Source organism: Phyllobates terribilis, unplaced genomic scaffold, assembly GCF_046119375.1.
Source record: "Phyllobates terribilis strain yellow unplaced genomic scaffold, ASM4611937v1 Scaffold_13__5_contigs__length_258822181, whole genome shotgun sequence".
In the NCBI taxonomy this organism is placed as follows: Eukaryota; Metazoa; Chordata; class Amphibia; order Anura; family Dendrobatidae; genus Phyllobates; species Phyllobates terribilis.
Genome location: NW_027362773.1, coordinates 229,710,898 through 229,737,474, shown reverse-complemented (window position 1 = coordinate 229,737,474; position 26,577 = coordinate 229,710,898). Strand labels below are relative to the sequence as shown.

Genomic DNA, 26,577 nt, shown 5'->3' with positions numbered 1-26,577 from the left:
ACCAGTGGCAGCCTTTTATATGTTTTAGGTAATGTCCGACTACGCCACCCGTGGATTGTGGTCAGGGAGGACCGCCGCTGCAAGGCAGACCGGTGAGGCTGGTGTTGGGGATGCAGCAGGGAATAGTACAACTCCCTACGGGAGGATTGTAGCCTCAGGGCAGTGTAATAGTATCTTGGAGGTGATGGTGCAGGCGCCGCAGTAATCACACAGAGCCAATAATGCAGTCCAGGGTCTTTTACTGCAGAACTTATCACAGACCCACCAGGAGAACAGGGTAGGAATGGACCTGGGTGTCTGAGGGCATTCGGGTGAGCTCCACTGGCCAGGGTGAGTGGGTAGGCCTACCGTTCTCTCTCTGCCCTTGCTGATTATCTCCCCCTTTAGTGGTATGATAGCCCACGTTCCTGAGCTTGCCGTGTACTACGCCTGCATGGCTTGTGACTCAGTCCTTAGGTACCTGTAGCTTCTCCATGCTGTACCAGTCCCTCTGTGTGGCGGAGCCTCCAGGCTTCTTAAGCCAAGGGACCTGAAATCCCTTGCGGGTTGGTTATCTGCCGCAGGCCCTGCAACCCTGACAGCCTCGGACCCCAGTGTCCGGTTGTGTAGTCTCTCTCTGCCAGGACCAGCTCTCGTCGCCTCTGTCCCTGGCTTTCTGTTCCTCCTTTGCCTCCTGGACTCCTCAGCTGCGGCTGACCTGTCCCTCTCTTCTGGGAACCCTTCTGGATGCTTCAGAAGTGGGTCCTGGTCTCCCTAACACTGCCCTCAGTACCAGATTTTATAGGGGCAGCCTGCTCCCCCTACTGGCCAGGGACAGGAGCTGCTGCATGCAAATGGTCCATGACCAGAGAACCTCCCTCCTGCTCTCAGACACAGCCTTACAAGTTTGTGGCATCCAGGCCTGGGGTGACACATTCCCCCCTAGGAAAGCTTAGTACTCCGGGACTAAACAAGAAACACGATACAGGGTATAAATTATAACATAAACACAACAGAGAAAGAAATAACAAACAACACCACATATTGAGTTCTTTAGGTCACAGTATGGCCTGTGACCGGGTGTCCATTTCACCCAATAAGGCGAAGTCTCAACCGGTACGGGGACCTGTCCAAAGCAAACCCAAAACGTTGGCCCTGGGCGTGGCTGCAAGGCGAAGCAAACTACTTTGGACCACTCGGGACCACGCCAGACAGGTTTTTCTTCCGTGGCCGTCTTCGCAAGAGGCACAAAGTGCAACTATTTACAAGGTAGTTCCGGTTATCCAAAGTTCATAACCTGTCAGTCCATATATCTAGACAAAGTGGAGAAAACACTATTAGTTACAGGTAAAAACATATTAAATATATACATGGTACATTTAGATCTTGTACCTATATCCTCCAGCGAGCTGGTGTTTGACCCCTAGTGCTCCTGGTTGACCTCCTTAACCCACTGTCTGGTGGTGGACCAACCTGGCTTTCCCCACTATCATTGAGGGTACTGCTACTAGCTAGGTGTACAGGCAGGGCAGGCAGCTGTCTGCGGGTCCTTTGGCTTACCGCAGGCATGGCAGGCTCACTGTCAGCAGAGGGTTGACTCTCCTGGGCTGCTGGCATGGGTTCTTCCGCCTCTGGGGCCGCTTGCTCTTCTTGTTCTTCCTGTCCTCCTGTAGGCTCCTGCTGGGTAGGCTGAAGGAAGTGTAGGACGGGTACCACTATTGCGCCATTTATCTGAGTCCAGGTCCGGGGGAACTCTACAAGAACTGTGCTGATCATCTCTTCCTTGTCCTCTGCGGGTTCAAGGTCATCTTGATCTTCACTTGGACTCTGTAGTTGCTCGGGGCACCGTTTTAGGTGGTCTCTGGAGACGGTGCTAGTGGTTTCTCCTCCATCCTTGGTAATCACACATACCTTCGGGTTGTCGTGGTCGGACTGCAGTACTCTGTACGGGTCTCTCTCCCACTGGTCATCCAGCTTGTGTAACCTTCTCTTCTGCTTCTGGACCTGCTCACCAGGTTCCACGGGACCAGCAGGGGCGTGTTGGTTGAATAGCCTCTCTTGCTTTTCTCTCGCTTGAGCCAGACTCCTCTCCACACTCTCCTGTACCTTCTTGTACTGTAGCCGCCATTCCGTATCCCAGTCCGCGTCTGGGGAGGTGTCCTCAGGTGTCAGGACTCCCATTTCCAGGTCGATCGGCAGCTTACCTGGTCTTGCTCGCGTCAGGTAAGCCGGGGTGCAATTTGTAGCATTCACCGGGATATGGTTGTACAAGTCAATCAGGTCTGGCAGCTTCTCCGGCCACAGGCTGAGTTCTTCCAGGGGTAACGTCTTGAGGAGATCAATGACGATATTGTTCATCTTCTCACACAGCCCGTTGGTTTGCGGGTGGTAAGGCGTTGTCCGAATCTTCCTACAGCCGTAGAGGTTGCAGAACTCCTGGAATACTTCAGCCTCAAACGCTGGACCTTGATCTGTCAAGACCTGTTTCGGATACCCATGTGGACGGCAGAAGTGTTGCTGGAAGGCTCTGGCCGCTGTTTGGGCTGTCAGGTCTTTAACAGGAACCACTACCAGGAACCGGGAGTAATGGTCCACAATTGTCAGGGCATAGACGTAGCCCGACCGGCTCGGAGCCAATTTCACATGGTCCAGAGCTAACAGCTCAAGTGGCTGCCTGGTGACGATGGGCCTCAAGGGTGTCTGCTGGCTGGTACGGTCCTTCCTTCTGAGGTGACATGGGCCGCAGTCCCTGCTCCACTTCTCGATGGCCCTTCTCATGCCGACCCAGTAGAACCGCTCTCTCAGTGGGAACTCCAGTTTCTTCCATCCGAAGTGTCCTGCTCTGTCATGGTAGGCCTCCAGGACCATTGCTGCATCTCGCCTTGGGACCACTATCTGCCAGGTCAGCTCATGCGTCCGGTGGTTGACAAGCCTTCTACACAGCTTACCCTCGTAGAGGAATAGCCTGCTTTTCTCCTTCCATATCTGCTTGGCTTCCTCTGGAGCGTCCGGGCCAGGGCTAGCGTCTTCCTGGGTTAACATGTCTTTCACCAGGCGTATTGCAGGGTCGCTATCTTGCGTTTCAGCCCAGCCGTGGTGGGGTAAGGGATTGAACATGACGGTGGTTAAGTCTTTGTCTCTTACCCGGTGAGAATGCTGAGTGGCCCCATACCGGTGGAACGCAGGGAGCTCTATTTCCTCCAGCTCTTCCGAGTCGTCTTCTCCTTCAGGTAGGTGGGGCATTCTTGATAGGGCGTCTGCGCTGGCGTTGGATCTGCCCGCCCGGTATTTGATTGTGAAGTCATAATTGGATAGCCGGGCCATCCACCGCTGTTCTAGGGCACCTAGTCTTGCATTGTCCAGATGTGTCAACGGGTTGTTGTCCGTGTACATGGTGAACTTTGCGGAGGCCAGGTAATGTTTAAATCATTCTGTGACGGCCCATATCACTGCCAAGAATTCTAGCTTGAAGGAGCTGTAGTTCTCCGGGTTTCTTTCAGTGGGCCTCAGCTTCCGGCTGGCATAAGCGATCACCCTTTCTCTGCCCTGTTGGTTCTGTGACAGTACGGCTCCCAGCCCCACATTACTGGCATCTGTATGGAGGATAAAAGGCTGGCCATAATCGGGGTAGGCCAGGATCTCATCCCCCGTGAGGGCCATCTTCAAATGGCGGAAGGACTCCTCTTCCGGCTTGTCCCACTTGAAGGGTGGCTTGTGACTTCTGGATTTAGATTGCCCTATCAGGAGTTCCTGCATAGGGGCTGCCATCTTAGTGAACCCGGGGATGAACCTTCAATAGTAGCCTACCAGCCCGAGGAATTGCCTCACTTCCTTGATGTTAGAGGGGCTTGGCCAGCTCTTAATGGCTGTAGCTTTGTCGGGGTTGGGGGCTACTCCCTCTGCACTCACCACGTGTCCTAGGTACTGGACCTTCGGTTTTAACAGGTGGCACTTTGAAGGCTTCACTTTCAGGCCGTAGTCTGCCAGGGCTTCGAACACCTCGGCCAGGTGCTTTAGATGGTCCTCGTAAGTCTTCGAATAGACGATCATGTCGTCCAGGTAAAGGAGGACCGTCTCGAAGTTTCGGTGCCCTAGACAGCATTCCATCAGCCTCTGGAAGGTCCCTGGTGCGTTGCAGAGCCCGAAGGGCATACAGTTAAACTCACTCAGTCCCATCGGGGTGGTGAAGGCGGTCTTCTCCTTGTCAGCCTCTGCCACAGGAACCTGCCAGTACCCGCTAGTAAGGTCCAAAGTAGAGAAGATATTAGCTGATTTTAGAGCTGCTAAAGACTCCTCTATCCTAGGTAACCGGTACGCATCTTTATGGGTGATACGATTGATTTGTCTATAGTCCATGCACATTCTCATGGTACCGTCTTTCTTTTTTACCAAAACTAAGGAAGCTGCCCAGGGGCTACAGCTATCTCTAATGACCCCAGCTTCTTTCATTTCTCTCAGCATACCCTTGGCGTTCTGATAATGTGCAGGGGGTACAGGCCTGTGTCTCTCTTTTATTGGTGGGTGGCTCACCGTGGGGATATGGTGTTCTATCCCTTTTACTCTGCCGAAGTCTAGCGGGTGCTTACTAAAGATTCTCTCGTACTCCTGAACCACCCAGTAGACTCCTTGTTTTTGGTGCAGGGGAGTGGAGTCAGCACCCACATGGAATTTCTGGCACCAGTCCTCCTTTTGTTTCTGGGAGCCATTACCCTCCGCCTGTGGAGATGGAGGCAACGGTTCCACGGCCCTGATAGCTTTGTGCTCAACAGCGAACAGTTTGGCAAGTGTAGCGTACCTGGGTAAGTGTACCTCCCTCTCCCCAATATTGAGAATACGAACGGGCACCCTCCCATGACGGACATCAACCACCCCCCGGGCTGTCAAAATGGTGGGCCTGCTGTCTGAGTACACGGGTTCTACCATTGGTAGTCTCTGCCTCTCAACCCGATTGCAGTCCGACACCAGATCATCATTTCACTTTTGGGAGGCATGGAAATGGGGAATGGGTCACTCATTCTTACGCTACCGATCTCACCACCAGACAGTTCTACCTGCTGCCGTCTCATCAGGGCTCTTATCGCTTTCTGGAGGACCCTCTGTTGGCCGGAGCTCGCATTCATCGCTACCTGCTGTAAAATCACAATTACTTCTGAAAGACAGTTTTCAATTACATTAGTACCCACAGTTACTTTAGGGTGACTTTCACGACGGTCAATGTCCACAACGATCACTCCCTGTGCCGGCAGTTCCATCTTACCAATCTTGATGGTCATCTCTCTGAACCCCACCTGCGGCACGGGTTGGCCATTGCTGGCAATGATGCTTAAGTCATCGTCTGGGTAGCGGGTTATGTCAGCGTCACTCCAGTACCGCTTGAAAAGTACGTAGGGGATGGTAGTCACTTGAGACCCGGTGTCCAGCAGTGCACTCATGGGGATACCGTCCAGCACTACGGGTAAGACCGGGCATCCCCCCACGTACTTATCATGCCAATTAGACGGGCCTGATGACCTTATGCCTGGGGGTTGGCCCTCTGCCCCAGGTCGGACCCATTTAAAGTACAGTACCTTGCTATGTGTCCTGGCTGACTGCAACGGCGGCAAATCGGCTGTCCATCCTCAGTGTAGCGGTCGGCGGGCCTCCCTCTGAATGGAGGGATCCTCCTCTGTCGACGCCACGGGCATCCTCCGGACTGGAAGCCAGCTCGATTGGTCTTGACGGTTCCACCTGCAACGACTGTACGGTCCTGGTTAATGCAGCCACACTCTTTGTTAGCTCCTGGGCCTGATGGTGCAGATCTGCAGGCTGGGATGGATTTAGGGCCCGTGCATCAGCCCCCACAAGGTCTGCAAGGTAGGGCGCTGCCCCCTGGTGGTAAGTGATGGCAGGGTGCTGGGAAGCTACAGCGCCACCTGCTGCTGGTTCTCTGAGCACCCGGATGGCCCGATCCTTGAACTGCGCAAAAGTCAAATCGGGGTTCTGTAGGTCCATGAGGCGCAGCTGGGTTCTGTGGGCGCTGGACAGCAGACCTTCTATGAACTGGCCAGTCAACAGTTTATCAGAGTCCTGCACGCTACCAGGGTCAGCTTGTTTGATAATTCTCAGGGCTTCTTGCAGGTTCAAGGCATAGTCTCTGATACTATCCTGGGCCCGCTGCTTACAGCCATAGAACCGCATTTTGATTTCTGCTGAGGTACGGGTATCAAAGGTACTCCGCAGCCAGGTCAGAATGTCCTTTACTGTCCTTTTCTCCTCATCTGACCATGATTTCACTTCCCGCTGGGCTGCACCGGTGAGCTGCCCCGTCAAAATGCTCACTTTCTGTTCTTCTGTCAGGGGATAAACTTTGAATAAACTGTGCAGTCTTTCCCTAAAGTCAGTTAAGGTATGGGGGTCCCCTGAGTATTGGGGTAGCCAGGCTGCTCCGGGGATGTAGGGCATAGAGAACGGCATCACCGCTGCTGCAGCCCCGCTGGTTGTAGAAGGCCCCTCCGTGTCCGTCATCTTCCTCCCCCCTAGTTAAGCGTGGCCTACCTTCCGACGATCCTCTTCTGTAGGCCGTGGCTCCGCTGGTGCTGCTCCGTGTGAGGACCTGGCGTCGCGTCCTGGTGACGTCAGCGTCGCTCTCTCTCCCTTCCAGGACCTTGCGCAGCGTCGGTGGTAGGGCAGCGCTTCAAGTCTCGCGCGCTTTGGACGTCCACGCCCCTCTTCTTCCCACGCGGCGTCATGAAGATGGCGTCCGATGGCGGGAAAACGGCTGAAGATGGCGGGAAACTGCTGAAGATGGCGGGAGACGGCTGAAAACGGCGGGAAACGGCTCCGGATGGCGGGAAACTTCTTTTTAAGGTACGTGAACAGTCTTTTTCAGGCACGCAATACCCGTTGGTGGCTGGTTGGTCACAATCCTGCCGACTACGTCAAAGCTGACTCACCCCCTAGGCCGTGGGGCACTCGAGACCGGACTTCAGGGCAATGCTGGGAGTAGTAGTGGCGACCCAGTCCCGTGGCTCAGGGTGGTCAGACCAGTGGCAGCCTTTTATATGTTTTAGGTAATGTCCGACTACGCCACCCGTGGATTGCGGTCAGGGAGGACCGCCGCTGCAAGGCAGACCGCTGAGGCTGGTGTTGGGGATGCAGCAGGGAATAGTACAACTCCCCACGGGAGGAGTGTAGCCTCAGGGCAGTGTAATAGGATCTTGGAGGTGATGGTGCAGGAGCCGCAATAATGCAGTCCAGGGTCTTTTACTGCAGAACTTATCACAGACCCACCAGGAGTACAGGGTAGGAATGGACCTGGGTGTCTGAGGGCATTCGGGTGAGCTCCACTGACCAGGGTGAGTGGGTAGGCCTACCGTTCTCTCTCTGCCCTTGCTGACTATCTCCCCCTTTAGTGGTATGATAGCCCACGTCCCTGAGCTTGCCGTGCTGTACCGGTCCATCTGTGTGGCGGAGCCTCCAGGCTTCTTAAGCCAAGGGACCTGAAATCCCTTGCGGGTTGGTTATCTGCTGCAGGGCCTGCAACCCTGACAGCCTCGGACCCCAGTGTCCGGTTGGTAGTCTCTCTCTGCCAGGACCGGCTCTCGTCGCCTCTGTCCCTGGCTTTCTGTTCCTCCTTTGCCTCCTGGACTCCTCAGCTGCGGCTGACCTGTCCCTCTCTTCTGGGAACCCTTCTGAATGCTTCAGAAGTGGGTCCTGGTCTCCCTAACCCTGCCCTCAGTACCAGTTTTTATAGGGGCAGCCTGCTCCCCCTACTGGCCTGGGACAGGAGGTGCTGCATGCAAATGGTCCATGACCAGAGAACCTCCCTCCTGCTCTCAGACACAGTCTTACAAGTTTGTGGCATCCAGTCCTGGGGTGACACATATACACACATATATATATATATATATATATATATATATATATATGTATATATATATATATATATATATATACTGCTCAAAAAAATAAAGGGAACACTTAAGCAACAGAAAATAACTCCAAGTAAGTCAATCTTCTGTGACATCAAACTGTCCACTTAGGAAACAACACTGATTGACAATCAATTTCACGTGCTGGTGTGCAAATGGAATAGACAATAGATGGAAATTATTGGCAATTATCAAGACACACTCAATAAAGGAGTGGTTCTGCAGGTGGGGACCACAGACCACATCTCAGTACCAATGCTTTCTGGCTGATGTTTTGGTCACCTTTGAATGTTGGTTGTGCTTTCACACTCGTGGTAGCATGAGACGGACTCTACAACCCACAGAAGTTGCTCAAGTAGTGCAGCTCATCCAGGATGGCACATCAATGCGAGCTGTGGCAAGAAGGTTTGCTGTGTCTGTCAGCGTAGTGTCCAGAGGCTGGAGACTACCAGGAGACAGGCTAGTACACCAGGAGAGGTGGAGGGGGCCGTAGGAGGCCAACAACCCAGCAGCAGGACTGCTACCTCCGCCTTTGTGCGATGAGGAACAGGAGGAGCACTGCCAGATCCCTACAAAATGACCTCCAGCAGGCCACAAATGTGCATGTGTCTGCACAAATGGTTAGAAACCGACTCCATGAGGGTGGTATGAGGGCCCGACATCCACAGACGGGGGTTGTGCTCACAGCCCAACACCATGCTGGACAATTGGCATTTCCACAGAACACCAGTGTTATGCACACGTCCAGACTGACTGGCGTGAGCATGATTAGTGATCCCACTGGACCATGAACCGACGAGTGCTTGGAGGGGTGTAACTAAGTATCAACTCGGTCCAACCAAGGTCACACGGCGGCTCAGTCGACTCCGTGAACCAGGGAGGAACTGAGCAGAGGGACCAGGTGCTACTCCAGGTCAGACCCCGGTCACAGTTGTTGACCCACACCGAGAAATGCAGGAACAGGCAGGTTAGGCTGGCATAAAGACAGGTGGGTACTAGCAGGCACGGCTGGTATGCAGACAGGTGGGTATTGGCAGGCACGGCTGGTATGCAGACAGGTGGGCACTGGCAGGCACGGCTGGCATGCAGACAGGTGGGCACTGGCAGGCACGGCTGGCATGCAGACAGGTGGGTACTGGCAGGTAGGAACACAGGCAGGATAGGGACCTGTACAAACTGGGACACAGGAACGGAGCCGCAGGGGCGGTAGACAAGCAGAGCAGAGCAAAAGCCGCAGATGCGGAAGACAAGCAGAGCAGAGCAAAAGCCGCAGATGCGGTAGACAAGAATAGCAAGACCAGCAGGTGCGGTAGACAAGCAGAGCAGAGAAAAACCCGCAGGTGCGGTAGACAAGCAGAGCAGAGCGAAACCCGCAGATGCGGTAGACAAGCAGAGCAGAGAAAAACCCGCAGGTGCGGTAGACAAGCAGAGCAGAGCAAAACCCGCAGGTGCGGCAGACAAGCAGATCAGAGCAAAACCCGCAGGTGTGGTAGACAAGCAGAGCAGAGCAAAACCCACAGATGCGGTAGACAAGCAGAGTAGAGCAAAACCCGCAGATGCGGTAGACAAGCAGATCAGAGCAAAACCCTGCAGATGCGGTAGACAAGCAAAGCAGACCAAAACCCGCAGGTGCGGTAGACAAGCAGAGCAGAGCAAAACCCGCAGGTGCGGTAGACAAGCAGATCAGAGCAAAACCCGCAGGTGCGGTAGACAAGCAGAGCAGAGCAAAACCCACAGATGCGGTAGACAAGCAGAGTAGAGCAAAACCCGCAGATGCTGTAGACAAGCAGAGCAGAGCAAAACACGCAGATGCGGTAGACAAGCAAAGCAGAGCAAAACCCGCAGGTGCGGTAGACAAGCAGAGCAGAGCAAAACCCGCAGGTGCGGTAGACAAGCAGAGCAGAGCAAAACCCGCAGGTGCGGTAGACAAGCAGAGCAGAGCAAAACCAGCAGGTGGGTAGACAAGCAGAGCAGAGCAAAACCCGCAGATGCGGTAGACAAGCAGAGCAGAGCAAAACCCGCAGGTGCGGTAGACAAGCAGATCAGAGCAAAACCCGCAGGTGCGGTAGACAAGCAGAGCAGAGCAAAACCCACAGATGTGGTAGACAAGCAGAGTAGAGCAAAACCCGCAGATGCGGTAGACAAGCAGATCAGAGCAAAACCCTGCAGATGCGGTAGACAAGCAAAGCAGAGCAAAACCCGCAGGTGCGGTAGACAAGCAGAGCAGAGCAAAACCCGCAGGTGCGGTGGACAAGCAGATCAGAGCAAAACCCGCAGGTGCGGTAGACAAGCAGAGCAGAGCAAAACCCACAGATGCGGTAGACAAGCAGAGTAGAGCAAAACCCGCAGATGCGGTAGACAAGCAGAGCAGAGCAAAACACGCAGATGCGGTAGACAAGCAAAGCAGAGCAAAACCCGCAGGTGCGGTAGACAAGCAGAGCAGAGCAAAACCCGCAGGTGCGGTAGACAAGCAGAGCAGAGCAAAACCAGCAGGTGGGTAGACAAGCAGAGCAGAGAAAAACCCGCAGATGCGGTAGACAAGCAGAGCAGAGCAAAAACCGCAGGTGCAGTAGACAAGCAGAGCAGAGCAAACCCATCAGGTGCGGTAGACAAGCAGAGCAGAGCAAAACCCGCAGGTGGGGTAGACAAGCAGAGCAGAGCAAAACCAGCAGGTGCGGTAGACAAGCAGAGCAGAGCAAAACCCGCAGATGCGGTAGACAAGTAGAGCAGAGCAAAACCCGTGGATGCGGTAGACAAGCAGAGCAGAGCAAAACCCGCAGGTGCGGTAGACAAGCAGAGCAGAGCAAAACCCACAGATGCGGTAAACAAGCAGAGTAGAGCAAAACCCGCAGATGTGGTAGACAAGCAGAGCAGAGCAAAACCCTGCAGATGCGGTAGACAAGCAAAGCAGAGCAAAACCCGCAGGCGCGGTAGACAAGCAGAGCAGAGCAAAACCCACAGATGCGGTAGACAAGCAGAGTAGAGCAAAACCCGCAGATGCGGTAGACAAGCAGATCAGAGCAAAACCCACATATGCGGTAGACAAGCAGAGTAGAGCAAAACCCGCAGATGCGGTAGACAAGCAGAGCAGAGCAAAACACGCAGATGAGGTAGACAAGCAAAGCAGAGCAAAACCCGCAGGTGCGGTAGACAAGCAGAACAGACAAAACCCGCAGGTGCAGTAGACAAGCAGAGCAGAGCAAAACCCGCAGGTGCGGTAGACAAGCAGAGCAGAGCAAAACCAGCAGGTGCGGTAGACAAGCAGAGCAGAGCAAAGCCAGCAGGTGGGTAGACAAGCAGAGCAGAGAAAAACCCATAGATGCGGTAGACAAGCAGAGCAGAGCAAAACCCGCAGGTGCAGTAGACAAGCAGAGCAGAGCAAACCCATCAGGTGCGGTAGACAAGCAGAGCAGAGCAAAACCCGCACGTGGGGTAGACAAGCAGAGCAGAGCAAAACCAGCAGGTGCGGTAGACAAGCAGAGCAGAGCAAAACCCGCAGATGCGGTAGACAAGTAGAGCAGAGCAAAACCCGCGGATGCGGTAGACAAGCAGAGCAGAGCAAAACCCGCACATGCGGTAGACAAGCAGAGCAGAGCAAAACCCTCTGGTGCGACAGACAAGCAGAGCAAGACCAGCAGGTGCAGTAGACAAGCAGAGCAGAGCAGAGCAAAACCCGCAGGTGCGGTAGACAAGCAGAGCAGAGCGAAACCCGCACATGCGGTAGACAAGCAGAGCAGAGCAAAACCCGCAGGTGCGGTAGACAAGCAGAGCAGAGCAAAACCCGCAGGTGCGGTAGACAAGCAGAGCAGAGCAAACCCGCAGGTGCGGTAGACAAGCAGAGCAGAGCAAAACCCGCAGGTGCGGTAGACAAGCAGAGCAGAGCAAAACCCACAGGTGCGGTAGACAAGCAGAGCAGAGCAAAACGCGCAGGTGCGGTAGACAAGCAGAGCAGAGCAAAACCAGCAGGTGCGGTAGATAAGCAGCCGCAGATGCGGTAGACAAGCAGAGCAGAGCAAAACCCGGAGGTGCGGTAGAAAAGCAGAGCAGAGCAAAACCAGCAGGTGTGGTAGACAAGCAGTAGACCATTTTAGAAAGTCAGCCCCAGCTTCCGACACCTTTGCCGTGATTCAGCATCGTTAGCAGCTTCCAGCTCACGACTAGTGTGCGATATCCCCACATGTTGGAACTCAAGGTTGCATATGTTGGGAACTATTTTTGAGCAGCACAGGGCAGTTGTTGAGTACCAGGTTCAAAACGTCCGTCGGTGTTCAGGCCAGCCTCCGCACATAAGACCTCAAGAGTGGGTATGGTTGTCAGACATCTGTGCCGTCTTCCAAAACTTTGAGGACTTCAGCCAGATGGTGAGCGGCGATGACGCCATAATTAGTGTCACCATCCCACTTCTCTGTCTGCTGAAACGATTGCTGCTCACAATTAAAGAGTAGGCATTGCAGTTGGAGCATGATGACATTGAGCAAGGAACTATACAGGGTGAATCCACACAGCCCAGCCTCATCTCATCCCAACATGGAGGGTGACAATGAAAAAGAGTAGGAGGAGGAGGAAGAACAGGAGCTACATTACTGCGCTATAGAAGGTTCTACCCGCACAAATGTCATACCGTCTGTTCAGCGTGGATGGCCTGAGGAGAGGGAGGAGGAGGACGATGAGGAGGAGAGCATAGTCAGTCGTCCTCTTAGTGAGGACACTGCCTTATAGCAGTCTGGCACACATGGCTGAGTTTATGTTATGCTGCCTTTCCCGTGACCCTCGCATTGTCCAAATTTTGGGTGACAGTCATTACTGGCTGGTGACACTTCTAGACCCATGCTACAAAGAGAACTTTCTATCTCTTATTCCTGCGGCGGTCAGGTCTACTAAATTGGGGCAGTACCAGAAGGCCCTTCTGAAAGCGCTGGCAGCAGTGGTCGCAGGTCCTTGGGTAACCAAGGAGTACAGGTGAGAGAGACATGAATACGACCCAGCAGAGGCAGGGGAACACTGTCAAAGTTCTGGGACAGTTTTCTCAGACCCTCCCATTGCACAGGCCCTGATGCGCGGGGTAGTATCAAAAGGAGGGATAATTTTACGAAGATGCTGAGTAGCTTGCTGACCGTACCAACATCCTCTGTGATTCATCTGTGCCTTATAATTATTGGGTATCCAAGCTGGACACGTGGCATGAACTGGCTCTCTATGCCTTGAAGGTCCTGGCCTGCCCTGTTACTAGCGTTTTGTCAGAGAGGATTTTTAGTGCTGCTGGGGGAATTATAACTAATAGGCGCATCCGCCTATCAACTGATAATGCTGACAAGCTGACTCTTATAAAAATTAAAAAGGGCCGGATTGGGGCAGACTTCTCAACATCACCGAATGATAGCAGCATAACATAAACCGAAATCCAGTGTCTTTTTTTTTTGGGAGGTCTACTCCCATGCATCTCTTCACACTCAGACATGGGTATACGTTTCCTGATTTTGTCTATTTGCTGTTGTCCTCCTCCTCATCCTCCACCACCATTTCTAACATATCACCATATCTACGTCTCTTGCAAGAGGCATTGTAGTGCCTCCAAATTTTTGGCAGCCCTTGTATTCACTGCATAGGCACAAACATTAATGGAGACCCTAATAATGGGAACTTTTTTTTCATGAGGCCCTCCTCTACATCTCTTGCAAGGAGCATTGGAGTGCCTCCAAATTTTTGGTAGCCCTTGTATGCGCTGCATAGGCAATAACAGTATGGGAGACCCACTTCTTAATAATGGGAATGTAAAGATCCGAGGTTGTGGGTTATAAGTAATCACGTAGGCAGATTAACGATGCAACAATATTTTATTGATCACAGCCATGGTAATAAGCAATTCCAGGTAAATGGCCAAAAAACAGTTCTCTCAGTCCTCAAATTCCCAATCTGGGTTCAGTAGTTCCACTGGCTTTGTATAAGGCCATACTCACTGTCTCCCAACTTTTGGTTGGCCCACAGATTTCGTATCTCCAGCCAGTATAGTCTGTAGCCACAGTCCATGATCCTCTAGACGGCAGATAAAACGATGAAAGCACAGGTATCCAGTAGCAGCAGTCCTTTTAAGAAAGTGTAAATCCAAATTACATAATCCATGATGGTAACATGTTTATCCATTCATCCTTCCAAGTCCACGGTCTCCATCCTCTTCCTTCAATCCTTCCACCCAACTCTCCTAAAACATGTCTGTGCTTTCTTCCACTGGACTCATTCCCCTCCCAGGTCAGAAGTGATCACACCCACCCCCTTAAACATTCACTGTTCACTAAACAATGAAGAATATTCTAGAAGCCTTCATCTGAGACTGCATGTAAGACCCCCTGTGGTGACGGCGCCATTGTGTCTACAATCTACACACACATAACGAGATTATTGGCTATTAGAACAATGGTTAGATACTCCTGAGATACAGATTAGTGGAGTGCTGTACATTTTACAAGTGAATCTAATGCACAGACTGACAAGTCAGCAGAACTATATAAAGCATAAAAAGTAAATCACTAATAAAACACAATAATAATATTAACAAAAATGGTGGTCCGTTGCTGGAAAAGTATCATAGTCTTTAGAAAGTGGGCAGCTCCTCACAGGGAACTTTTTCTTTTCATGAGGCCCTCCTCTACATCTCTTGCAAGGGGCATTGGAGTGCTTCCAAATTTTTGGCAGCCCTTGCAGTCACTGCATACGTAATAACAGTATAGGAGACCCATTCTTTAACCCCTTAAAAATCCAAGGCGCACTAATACGTACCTGCGCCCTGGGCTTTAAGAGCCAGGTACGTATTAGCACGCCCTGTTGATTTCGCCCGCACACAGGCTGTGCGGGCGCGATCGCTGCAGGGTGTCAGCTGATTGTCACAGCTGACACCCGGTACTATGTGCAGGGAGCAGTCCCTCACAGCTTCCGGCACATTAACCCCCGCAATGCTGCAATCGACTTCGGGGGCAAGGGGAGATGATCGCGATACTCATCTCTCCTGCCAGCGTCCAACGCTGTCTGCCGCTGCTTCCCGGATGAGGCCATGACGACCTGATGTCGTCATGACAACATCCTGGTCACCAGACAGCAGGAAGATACTTTGGTCATGCTCAGTGCATGACCAAAGTATCTTCTGCATATGCAGAGCTGACATCCTGTATAGCACAGGGATAGTGCTCCATCCCTATGCTATACAGGCGATCAGAGTAAAACAAGTGAAAGTCTCATAGTGGGACAAAGTATAAAAGTAAAAAAAGTGTTAAAAAATGAAAAAAAAAAAAATTGTAAAAATATAAAAAAAAAAATCAAAAATATAATCCACCAAAAATAAAAATATAATGTACCCATCAATAAATATTATTATGAAAAACAAAACAAAAAACAAGCACACATATTTGGTATTGCCGCGTCCGGAACAACCTGACCTATACAAATCTGTCCCACTAGTTAACTCCTTTGGTGAACACAGTAAAAAAAATAAATAAAAAACGAAGCAAAAAACAATGCTTTATCATCATACCGCTAAACAAAAAATTGAATAACACGCGATCAAAAAGAAGAATTTAAAAAAAAATGATACCGCTGAAAACATCATCTTGTCCCGCAAAAAACAAGCCACCATACAGCTCCCTAAGCCGAAAACTAAAAAAGTTATAGCTCTCACAATAAAGCGATGCAAAAAATTATTTTTTTCTATAAAATAGCTTTTATTGTGTAAAAGCGCGAAAACATAGAAAAACTATATAAATGTGGTACCGCTGTAAATGTACTGACCCGAAGAATAAAGCTACTTTATCAATTTTACCACACGCGGAATAGCATAACATTTTTTTTAAAAAAAACAATTCCTCAATTCCTGAATTGTTGTGAAAGTAGAAAAAAAAAGTTAAAATAAATTAATATTTAAATAAAAATAATAAACACACATACTCACCTACCACTTACCTGCACCTTGACCCTGCTGTTCTCATCCCCTGTAAAAAATAAAACAACACCATATAGTCACCTTACAGCTAATCACCGAAGCCCATGATCACCTGTAATAAAGGTAAAATAATAAACCAACCTCATCTTCACCTGTCTGCCGCAGTCCATATATCGAGGGTCCCACATCGATGTCACTGATAGCATGGCCACATCCGGAGATGCGACCCTGCTATCCGGCAGCCGGCGATACACTGACAGGAGCGCACTGGCTCTCGCAGTTTGTCACTAAAAGCTGCCAGCACTGGGGTCACCGGAGTTCAAACAGCTGATGATCAGCTAAGAGCTCCGGGACGTGACTTACTTCATAGTGCTTTGTGGGAATTTTCCCACACAGCACTACCGTAAGTCAGATCACTGGAGCACTCAGCTGATCATCAGCTGTTTGAACTCCGGTGACCTGAGCCCTGCAGCACAGCGATGTACACGGACAGGAGTGATTACACTCCTGTCAGTATACAGTGCTGTCTTCTACAGCAGTCACATCAGTGATTGATGTGACTGCTGTAGAAGTGACCCGGATCACCGTGAGACATTCGGATTATGTCATGACGGCGGACAGGTGAGGATTATGGTTGTTTTTTATTTTTGCTGTTTTTAAAGGAAACAAGGGATTCGGGGACTGGGCAAGTAATAAATAAATGTTTTAAAAGATGTGGAATTTTATTTCATTAAAAGACTTTATTCTGGCGGTGTCTATATTGAAAAAGCACCAAAACTCTTTACTACGTGGTTAGTAATGGGGGCATCTTATAGACGCCCACCATTACTAACCTGGACTTCACGTCAGCCGCCAATACAAGACTGACGTGAATCCCAACCCTATTGCCCCACTCGCCACCGCTGCACGGCAGTGAGAAGAGCAAGGTTAAGCCTCAGATTTGGCGCATCTCATGGATGCGCCGTCTCTGGGTCCGCTGAGAGCTGATATTATTAGCCTCGGAGGGTGCCACTATCAATATCCCCTTCCCTGGCTTTTAATATCATCTCACAGCTGTCTGTTTAGCCTTTGCTAGTTAGATTTTATAGGGGGACCCTATGTCAATTTTTTTTTCTGGGGTCCCCCTGTAATCTAGCCAGTAAAGGCTAAGCAAAAAGCTGTGGGCTGTTATTAATATCCAGGGAACATATTTGGCTAATGGCCCCCTCCCGGCCTAGTAATATCAGCCCCCAGTGGTCGGCTTTCCCTCTACTGGTTATGAAAATGACGCGGGAGCCCAAGCTACTTAATTCTGCACCAAAAACTCTGCAGCAATGTGAATGAGAAATCTGAAGTGTCATGTACACGTTGAGTATTTTTTGACTTGCAGATTTGGTACAGAAAATGATCTTCAGCATGTCAATTCTCTCTGCATTGAATGCACTGAAAAAACGCATCAAAATCGAGACAAAAAAATGCAACAAAAATCACTGCAAAAACGCAGGCAATAAAATGCATCAAAATCACGGTAAAAACTCGGGCAAAAGCACGCCTCAAAATCGCCATAAAATCGGGGCAAAAACGCAGGTAATCTCATCGACTTTGCTGGTACCGTAAGGCTATGTGCACACGGTGCATTTTTGATGCGTTTTTTCCATTCAGAAATGGGCCAAAAACGCATTGGAAACCTTCCAATGATTTCCTATGACATTGTGCAAGATCTGTGCACATGATCAAGATTTTTCCTGACTGAATATCATGTGCAGAAAAAGAAGCAGTATGTCCATTATTTGTGCATTTTGGCTTGCGCTTTTCAAGAAGTTTTCAGAGCCGATTCACTCTAAATCTGCCTTATAACGTGTGAAAAGGCTTGAACTGGACAAGGATCTGAGGGTGATGACTTTAAATCAGACTTTTAAATCTTCGATTTTCTTTTGATGACTTCTATAGGGATAACCACTGATACAAATTGAAGAAAGGATCCGTAGCGGCACGACCAACCGGCAAAATCTCAAAAACTTTATTAAGGCATTTAAACGGAAGATTAAAAAGTTAAAGAAACTTACGCGCTTCTGACGCAAAAAAACAGCGCCCTTAATCGTCACTGATATTGATCATGGGGCTATAAGAAACAGTGTGTGTGGCTCAAAAAGCCTTAAAAATAACTGAGTAGTTGTGGCTGAGTGGTTAAGGCAATGGACTTGAAACCATTAGGGTTTTCCTGCATAGGTTCAAATCTTGCTGTCTATGTTCAAGTTAATTTTTGACAATTATGTCTCTAGATCAATTCACACCTTCCTTAGTCTATCCCACACAACTGTGGTCTGTGATCTCTGGACTAGATTTGTAGAACCAACATGACAGCATCTAAAAATCATATTTTGGTTAGTTGGCCTGGCACTTCATCACATGTGCATCACGCCGCTAATCAAAACAGACCCCGCAGGTGCCATCAGGTAAGAGGAGCTTGTCCAACGGCCACAGACCACTGTTACGGCTGATATGACACGCGCTTCAATTTGTACCAACTCTACTTCAATTATCTCTCGGATGGAGCCCTTTACCACACAATGAAAAATGTTTAGCGACTTCTGGATGAGCAGCTTTCTAACAGTTCATGTTTTACAATTATTTTTCTCTCCCTTTTTCCTGCTTATAAGTCCAGCACTCTAATTAGTAGCCAATTTTCATCAACGTTTTAAAACGGTGTAATTGTGATATCGTGGAACTCTAGGCACAGTTGTGGATTGAAAGTGGAGAAGATAATAATTTACCATTGTGTATTAATTGTAGATTTGCACCGCAGCTATAGAGCCTGTTTTCACAAGCATGAATGATTTGATTAACATGCTCTGTTCTCTGGTTTCACCACAACAAATACCAGCAAAGTAAGATATCTGTCTGGTTCCATGGTGTAATGGTTAGCACTCTGGACTTTGAATCCAGTGATCTGAGTTCAAATCTCAGTGGAGCCTGTAAATTTCTTTCAGCACAGAGGTGTAATTTTGTCCTTTCACACCACTCCAGCCTACGTCCAAGGTTTAACATGAAAAAATAAAGTCAAAATCCACTTGCCAAATGCCAAAAAACACTAGAATGGTCCAAGGATCCATGGAATCATCACTTTGGATCAATGGAATCATCACTTTGGATCAAAGGAATCATCACTTTGAATCAGCGAGCCAATGCTATCTGTCAAAAAGGTTTAGTCAAAGTTAAAACTGATTTCAGGATCAAGACTCATACCTTCTATGTCAGACCAAGCAATCATACTTTATGACTTGTGCCAATATTCTCATGTTGCCTTTTTCCAGGTGGGTAAATCTGATGAGAATTTCAAGCCAAAATGGCTTCTGGAAACGCCGGCATTTTCTTTTCACAATCATGTTTTCTTGTGTTTTTCCAGCATTTTCTACAGCAATTTATTAACATTTTTGGTGGCATTGTTTTGGCCATCTGTTGAGTGTGTTTTTGTGGATTTTTTGTTGCCCACAAAATGCTCCACAAGTCACTCAGGAACCTTCCAGGGTCTTTCTAAGGTTCCAATTGACTTGTATTGTAACAATGGAGGTCTTCATAGCGAAAAAAAACACCTGAAGAATAATTTGCTCTCTTTATTTAACCGCTTTACATTTTGGAAACTTGATGCAGCTAAAAAATGCTCAAAAGCGTGATTTTATGAAACGTTAGTTTTGTTTCCATAGAAATATATTCATTCTTTTGAGCAATTTTGGAGTCTTTTTCAAGACATTTTCAGAGCCGACTTACTCTAAATCTGCCTTATGACGTGTGAAAAGGCTTGTATTGGACAAGAATCCGAGGGATGATGACTTTAAATCAGACTTTTAAATCTTCCATTTTCTGGGATGTCTTCTATAAGGATAATCACTGATATTGATCATAGTGCTATAAGAAACAGTGTGTGTGGCTCAAAAAGCCTTGCAAATAACTGAGTAGTTGTGGCTGAGGGGTTAAGGTGATGGATTTGAAATCCATTAGGGTCTCGCTGCATAGGTTTAAATCCTACCTTTTAAATAGTGTTTTGACAATTATCTCAGTAGATCAATTCCCACCTTCCTTAGTCTATCCCCCACAACTGTGGTCTATGATCTCTGGATCGGATTTGTAGAACCAATCTGACAGCATCTAAAGATCTTATTTTTGTTAGCTGGCCTAGCACGTCATCACATGTGCATCATGCCGCTAATCAAAACAAGCCCCGCAAGTCATGTCAGGTAAGAGGTGCTTGTCAAGCGGCCACAGACCACTGCTGCGGCTGATATACTGGGACATGCGCTTCGATTTGCACCAGCTCTACTTGAATTGACTCTCAGATGGAGCCCTTTACCACACATTGAAAAATCTTTAGCAACTTCTGGATGAGCAGCTTTCAAACAGTTTAAGTTTTACAATTATTTTTTCTCTCCCTTTTTTCTGGTAATAGGTCCAGCACTCTAATTGGCAGGCAAATTTCATCAACATTTTAAAACTGTCTAATTGTGATATCGTGGAACTCTAGGCACAGTTGTGGATTGAAAGTGGAGAAGATAATAATTTACCATTGTGTATTAATTGTAGATTTGCACCGCAGCTATAGAGCCTGTTTTCACAAGCATGAATGATTTGATTAACATGCTCTGTTCTCTGGTTTCACCACAACAAATACCAGCCAAGTAAGATATCTGTCTGGTTCCATGGTGTAATGGTTAGCACTCTGGACTTTGAATCCAGTGATCTGAGTTCAAATCTCAGTGGAGCCTGTAAATTTCTTTCATCCCTGAGGTGTAATTTTGTTCTTTCACACCACTCCAGCCTACGTCCAAGGTTTAACATGAAAAAATAAAGTCAAAATCCACTTGCCAAATGCCAAAAAACACTAGAATGGTCCAAGGATCCATGGAATCATCACTTTGGATCAATGGAATCATCACTTTGGATCAATGGAATCATCACTTTGAATCAGCGAGCCAATGCTATCTGTCAAAAAGGTTTAGTCAAAGTTAAAACTGATTTCAGGATCAAGACTCATACCTAGTGTTGAGCCACCCCCCGTAGTGTTCGAGTTCGGTTCGGTTCGTCGAACACCCGTGTGTTCGTCGAACACCTTCGAACACCGTTAAAACCAATGGCAGGCAAACAAAAACACATAGAAACACATAGAAAACACCTTCAAAGGTGTCCAAAAGCTGACAAACTGCTCAGAAGACATAACTAACACATGGAAAAGTGACAAGTACATATAGTCATGCGAAAATAAAAGAGGTGGAGGAGTAAAAGGAGGGGGAGACACAGATATAGGCATGTCATGCCCTTCTAAAATCCAAAAAGTGAGAAGCCGACACGGCCAGTCCGCTCCTGCCCGTGCCACCTCCGTGTCGCCGGGTTTGTGCCAGAGCCGCGGTGAACCCTGACGGCCAGCCCCCCTCTCCCAATACTGGTGCCTGTCCGCTGGTGGGTCGAGCAAGCCCCCCTGTGGTGGAGGCAGCTCTAAGCTTTTTAATTTAAATTGTCTCTCTAATTTGAATGAATACACTTTAAATCCATTTACAAGGATCTATTGGAGGGCAAGTCTCATGCCAGCAGCCGCGGTAATTCCAGCTCCAGTAGCGTCCACTAAAGCTGCTGCAGTTAAAAAGCTTTTATAAGGATCGAGCTCGGCTGTCCACCGCAAGGCATCCTACTGCCAGTCCCAGCCCCTATGCCTTGGGGTGCCTCCTGATGCTCTTCACTAAGTATCCCATGGTCCCGAAGCATTTCCTTTGAAAAAATTAAGTGTCTAAACTACAGGTGGTGTAGCTTGCTTAACAGCCGGGATAATCCGCTGACTAGCAGACACTGCTACTAGGCACAAAGTATTTCCTGGGCTAGATGCAGTTAAAAATTTGTAATTAGATACTCTCATTGGATGCTGAGAAAGCATTCCATAGAGTCTCCTGGCACGCCATATATGATTCTCTTAAAAAGCTTGGGGTAGGGGTCTAGGGGACCCTTTTATAGCCAAAATCACGGCCCTGTATCGCAATACGTCACCTAGGCTGAAGATAAATGGAACTGTAGCACCCTGAGGGCTCGGTTGCTACAGACGTATTGCACCTCACCCAGAGGTGTGATATCTCACTCTCAGGTAAGGATGGAGTGTGGATCAGGACCCGACACCTGCATGCATTACACCACATTGCCGTGGGGCAGGGCGACCAATATGCCCCAGAGATGGGCACGACAGTCCCTGTCCCTGGCTGGAGTGGGGGGAGGGAACACTGAGGAAGGGGAACCCTGTAGTGCAGGAGCAGGGAGGAAGCAGTTCCTGGGTGCATTGAGAAGGGAGTATAAAAGGTGGGCACCATCTTAGTTCAGTGCAGAGAAGTCTGAGCAGAAGTGGCAGGGAGCAGGGGCTCTGCATTAGCTCTGCTCCGGAGGCGGGCCTAGTAACAGAGGCCCAGGCCTGGAAGAGGGAGAAGGAAGGAAGAGGAGCGGAGAAGGCTCCAGGAACGAGGAATGAAGGGATCCCAGGGGTGCGGACGGGCGAGTCGCCACCGCACGCCCGAATCCACCTGCGTGGAGGGGTCAGGCTAAAGGGGGAGACCGGTCCCCGAACTAGTGGAGGCAGGAAACGACCCTCAGCTAGAAACCGGTGGCTCTGACATTTTATGTGGCGCAGCTCCTCGCTACACCCGCTAGGAAGGCACCACATAGGGTCAGGGAAACTGGCGCCAAGTTTACCAAGAGGAGGCCCGAGGCAGCCGGACAGAAGTGTTGGTAAGAAAGGCCAGACAAAGGACACACAAACGGGGTCCTGTGAAGTGCTCCAAAGTTATCTGGGAGTTGTCTGAGCCCCTCACCTGGTGAGCACAGCACGACGTGGGCAGCCGTTACCTGCAGACGTGGTCTGGATAATAAGAACTGTGAGTAAAGGCCCTGGACTGCATCACTGACTCCGTGTCGTTACTGCTGCTGCCCTGCACCATCACCCCCATCCTCCGCATACACTGCCCTGAGGCTATACTCCTCCCGTGGGGAGTTATGCTACGCTCTGCTGCACCCACAACACCAGCCTCAGCGGTCTGCCCTGTAGCGGCGGTTCACTCTGACCGCAATCCACGGGTGGCGTAGTCGGACATTTAAACATCAAAACCACATAAATAGTTCCGCCACTGGTTTGACCGCCCTGAGCCACGGAACCGGGTCGCCGCCACGAAGACTACAACCACCAGCATCCACCAAAAAGGGTCCGGCTCCGGGTGTCCCAAGGCCCAGGGGGTGCGTCAGAACATTTTCATCACCTTTCACAATCACCAATGGGACAAGGCAGGGATGTCCTCTGTCCCCTCTCTTATACATCCTAGTGACGGAGCACCTGCTCTCATCAATTCGCCATAACCCCAATATTAGGTGGATTGAGGTGGGAGGCACCGAGTACAAGTGCTCTCTATTTGCTGATGATGTCCTAGTATATATCACTCAATCACATATATCCATCCCTGCTGTTATGGCTGAAATAGATCACTTTGTTACATGGTAAAATTTTAAAATCAATGCAGCGAAGTCTGAGGCCCTCGATGTCTCCCTCCCCAAATCCATATAGGATTCCATCCAGTCCAACTTTCCCTTTGCCTGGCCCTCACAGGGTATCAAATACTTAGGAATTCCTATTCATAGAGACCTCTCCCATCTATGTTATCTTAATTTTGGGCCCTTTATTGAACAATTCCATACAGACCACGGTTGGCAAGTTAGAACTGTAAGATTCACTACGTGAACCACTGGTGTTTTGTGGAAAAGCACATGTACACTGCGTTCCAAATTATTATGCAAAAAGTGTTTAGGAGTGATAAGGGAAGAATTTGTTTGTTTGTCAGTTAAACTCATTGATGGTGATGTGTGTCAGGGCTCTTTATATCACTGTAAGCAATTGCAGACACCTGTGCTAATTAGTTTGGCAGGTGTGTCCAATGAAAGGCAAGACTACTTAAGAAGGCTCTCTCACATTATTAAGCAGCCTACATTTTCTGCCAAAATGGGAAAGAAAAAGGATGTGTCGGCTGCTGAGAAGCAACAAATTGTGGAGTGTTTAGGTCAAGGCATGACTACAATCAACATTGTGCGATGATCAGGATGAAGTGTCTTGGCAATCAAGAAGTATGTAGCTGATTCACAGTACACACGTGTGCGTGCTGATAAGGGCAAATTGAGGACTCTTTCCTACAGGCAATTACGTCAGGTTGAAAGAGCAGCGGCAAAAAAGCCTTGTCATAGCAGCAGACAAGTTTTTGAAGCTGCTTGTGCCTCCAACGTCCCCCGAACAACAAGATGCAGGGTCCTTCAGAGGTTTGCAGCTGTGCATACGCCATCCTGTCGACCTCCTCTATCCACTTCACACAAGCAGAAACGGCTCCAGTGGGCCAAACATTACATGAAGACTGATTTCAAAACTGTTTTGTTCACAGATGAGTGCCGTGCAGCGCTCGATGGTCCAGATGGATGGAGTGGAGGATGGCTGGTTGATGGACACCCCACGCAAACACGGCTACAGCGCCAACAAGGAGGAGGTGGAGTAATGTTTTGGGCTGGAATCATGGGGAGAGAGATTGTCGGCCCCTTTAGGATCCCTGAAGGCGCTAAAGATGAACTCCATAATGTATGTGGATTTTCTCAAACAGCACTTCCTGCCATGGTTCAAGAAGAAGAACCGTGTATTTCACAGCAAGATCATTTTTCTGCATGATAATGCACCATCTCATGCTGCACATAAAACATCTGCATCTCTGGCTGATATGGGCATAAAAGGGGACAAACTTATGGTGTGACCCCCATGCTCCCCTGACCTCTACCCCATTCAGAACCTTTGGAGCATCATTAAAAGGAGTGTCTATGATGGCGGGAGGCAGTTCACATCTAAGCAACAGCTCTGGGAGGGTATTCTGTCCTCATGCAAAACAATTGAAGCAGAAACCATCCAAAACCTGACAAATTCAATGGACGAGAGAGTTCAGAAGCTCCTTTCGAACAAGGGGTCCTATGTGAAAATGTAACATCACCTAGAATAAAGTTTTGAGTTGAAAACTGTTTGATTTCAGTTTCTAACAACCTGCTAATGCTTATAATTTCAAAAATGACCATTTTTTTGGTCTTTATTAAAATGAAAAGGTTGATCGAAAAGTTTGGGGGATCTAAGAGTGTGGCAACCCAGTAGTCATGATTACTTCGAATTCTGACAATATGAGGGTCATGCTGCAGGTAGTGCAGCAAGAAGGCACTTATGTGTCTTGCGCATCTCGGAGCCCCAAAATTATTTTCCGGGCTAGATGCAGCTAAAAATTATTTTTAATTTTAAATCTGGTGGAGCTTATTATAGATGGCCTAATAGGATCAGTGCTGCACACTGCTACAAAGCCCAAATTATTTTCCAGTCAAGATACAGATAAACATGATTAGTAATTTGAAAGCTTAAAACGGTTGGTAGGGTGATTTTAACCAATCATCAAGCTTTTACTCTCCCCAAGATGACACAGTGGTAGAAAAGTCGTTTCGGATCCATGATTTGTTCATTTTTATGAACGTGAGTCTGTCTACATTATCAGTGGAGAGCCGCGTGCGCTTATCTGTCAGCACACCACCAGCAGCGCTGAACACACGTTCAGACAGAACGCTGGCTGCGGGGCATGACAAGATCTCCAAGGCGTAAGTGGCTAGCTCCGGCCATTTATCCAGATTGGAAGCCCAAAAAGAGCAAGGGTCCAGTGACACAGTCGTGGCTTCAATGTTTACTTGGAGATACTCCTGTATCATCGTCTCTAGGCGTTGACTATGTGTCAGACTTCTTGTCTCCTGTGGCCTTGCAAAGGATGGGCTAAAAAAGTGGTGAAATGATTCCGCAAAATTGATGTTACCAGCAGATACTGTGGTTCTGTTACGGTTTGAGTGCTGAACACTTGACGGTCCCACGGTTGGCAAGTTGGAACTGTGAGATTCACTACGTGCACCACTGGTGTTTTGTGGAAAAGCACATGTAAGATTCTGCAACAGTCTCTGCTGATACTCCTGCATGCGTGCATCCCTTTCTATGGCAGGAATAATTTCGGCAAATTTACTTTTGTACCGGGGATCTAACAGTGTGGCAACCCAGTAGTCAGGATTATTTCTAATTCTCACAATTCGAGGGTCATGTTGCAGGTAGTGCAGCAAGAAGGCACTCATGTGTGTTGCGCATCCAGGAGCACCAAGTCCCTGTTGTGTTGGTGGCGAGGTAACAATCATGCTTCCTTCCTCTGTCCTCTCCCCCCAACCTCGCACAACAGAAATGTGATCAAGGTCTCCCTCATCTGATGAGTCTTCCATCAGTTCGTCCTCCACTTCTTCCTGGGCTCCTGCACCTTCCTCACTAGTTTGGCTGCTACCATGCGCCCTGGTAAAACCATCTCCCCCACCCTCACATGCCTGCCGCCTTGGTGCTGCCAACCGTCTGGACCTTGCAGATGTTAGCCCTTCCGCATACAACTCCTCCTCCTCTAATTCCTCCACCTCCTCTTGTGCCACCACCTGACTCCGAATTCTGTTTAACATGTGCTCCAGCATGTAAATCACTGGAATAGTCATGCTGATAATGGCATCATCAGCACTAAACATCTTCGTCGCCATTTCAAAACTGTGCAGAAGGGTGCATAGGTCCCTGATCTGAGACCACTCCTCCAGCGTGATTTGCCCCACCTCTGGATCTCGTTGGCCCAGGCTATACATCAGAACGTATTGCACCAGGGCTTGTCGGTGCTGCCACAGTCGCTGCAA

General features: G+C 49.1%; 2 non-coding genes across 2 annotated transcripts; both read left to right on the top strand.

The window, feature by feature from the left end:
- Nucleotides 1-18,698: 18,698 nt before the first annotated feature.
- TRNAQ-UUG (transfer RNA glutamine (anticodon UUG)) lies at nucleotides 18,699-18,770 on the top strand. The gene has a single exon. It is a non-coding gene; the product is annotated as a tRNA-Gln (tRNA).
- Nucleotides 18,771-20,483: 1,713 nt separating this feature from the next.
- On the top strand, nucleotides 20,484-20,555 carry TRNAQ-UUG (transfer RNA glutamine (anticodon UUG)). The gene has a single exon. It is a non-coding gene; the product is annotated as a tRNA-Gln (tRNA).
- Nucleotides 20,556-26,577: the final 6,022 nt, after the last annotated feature.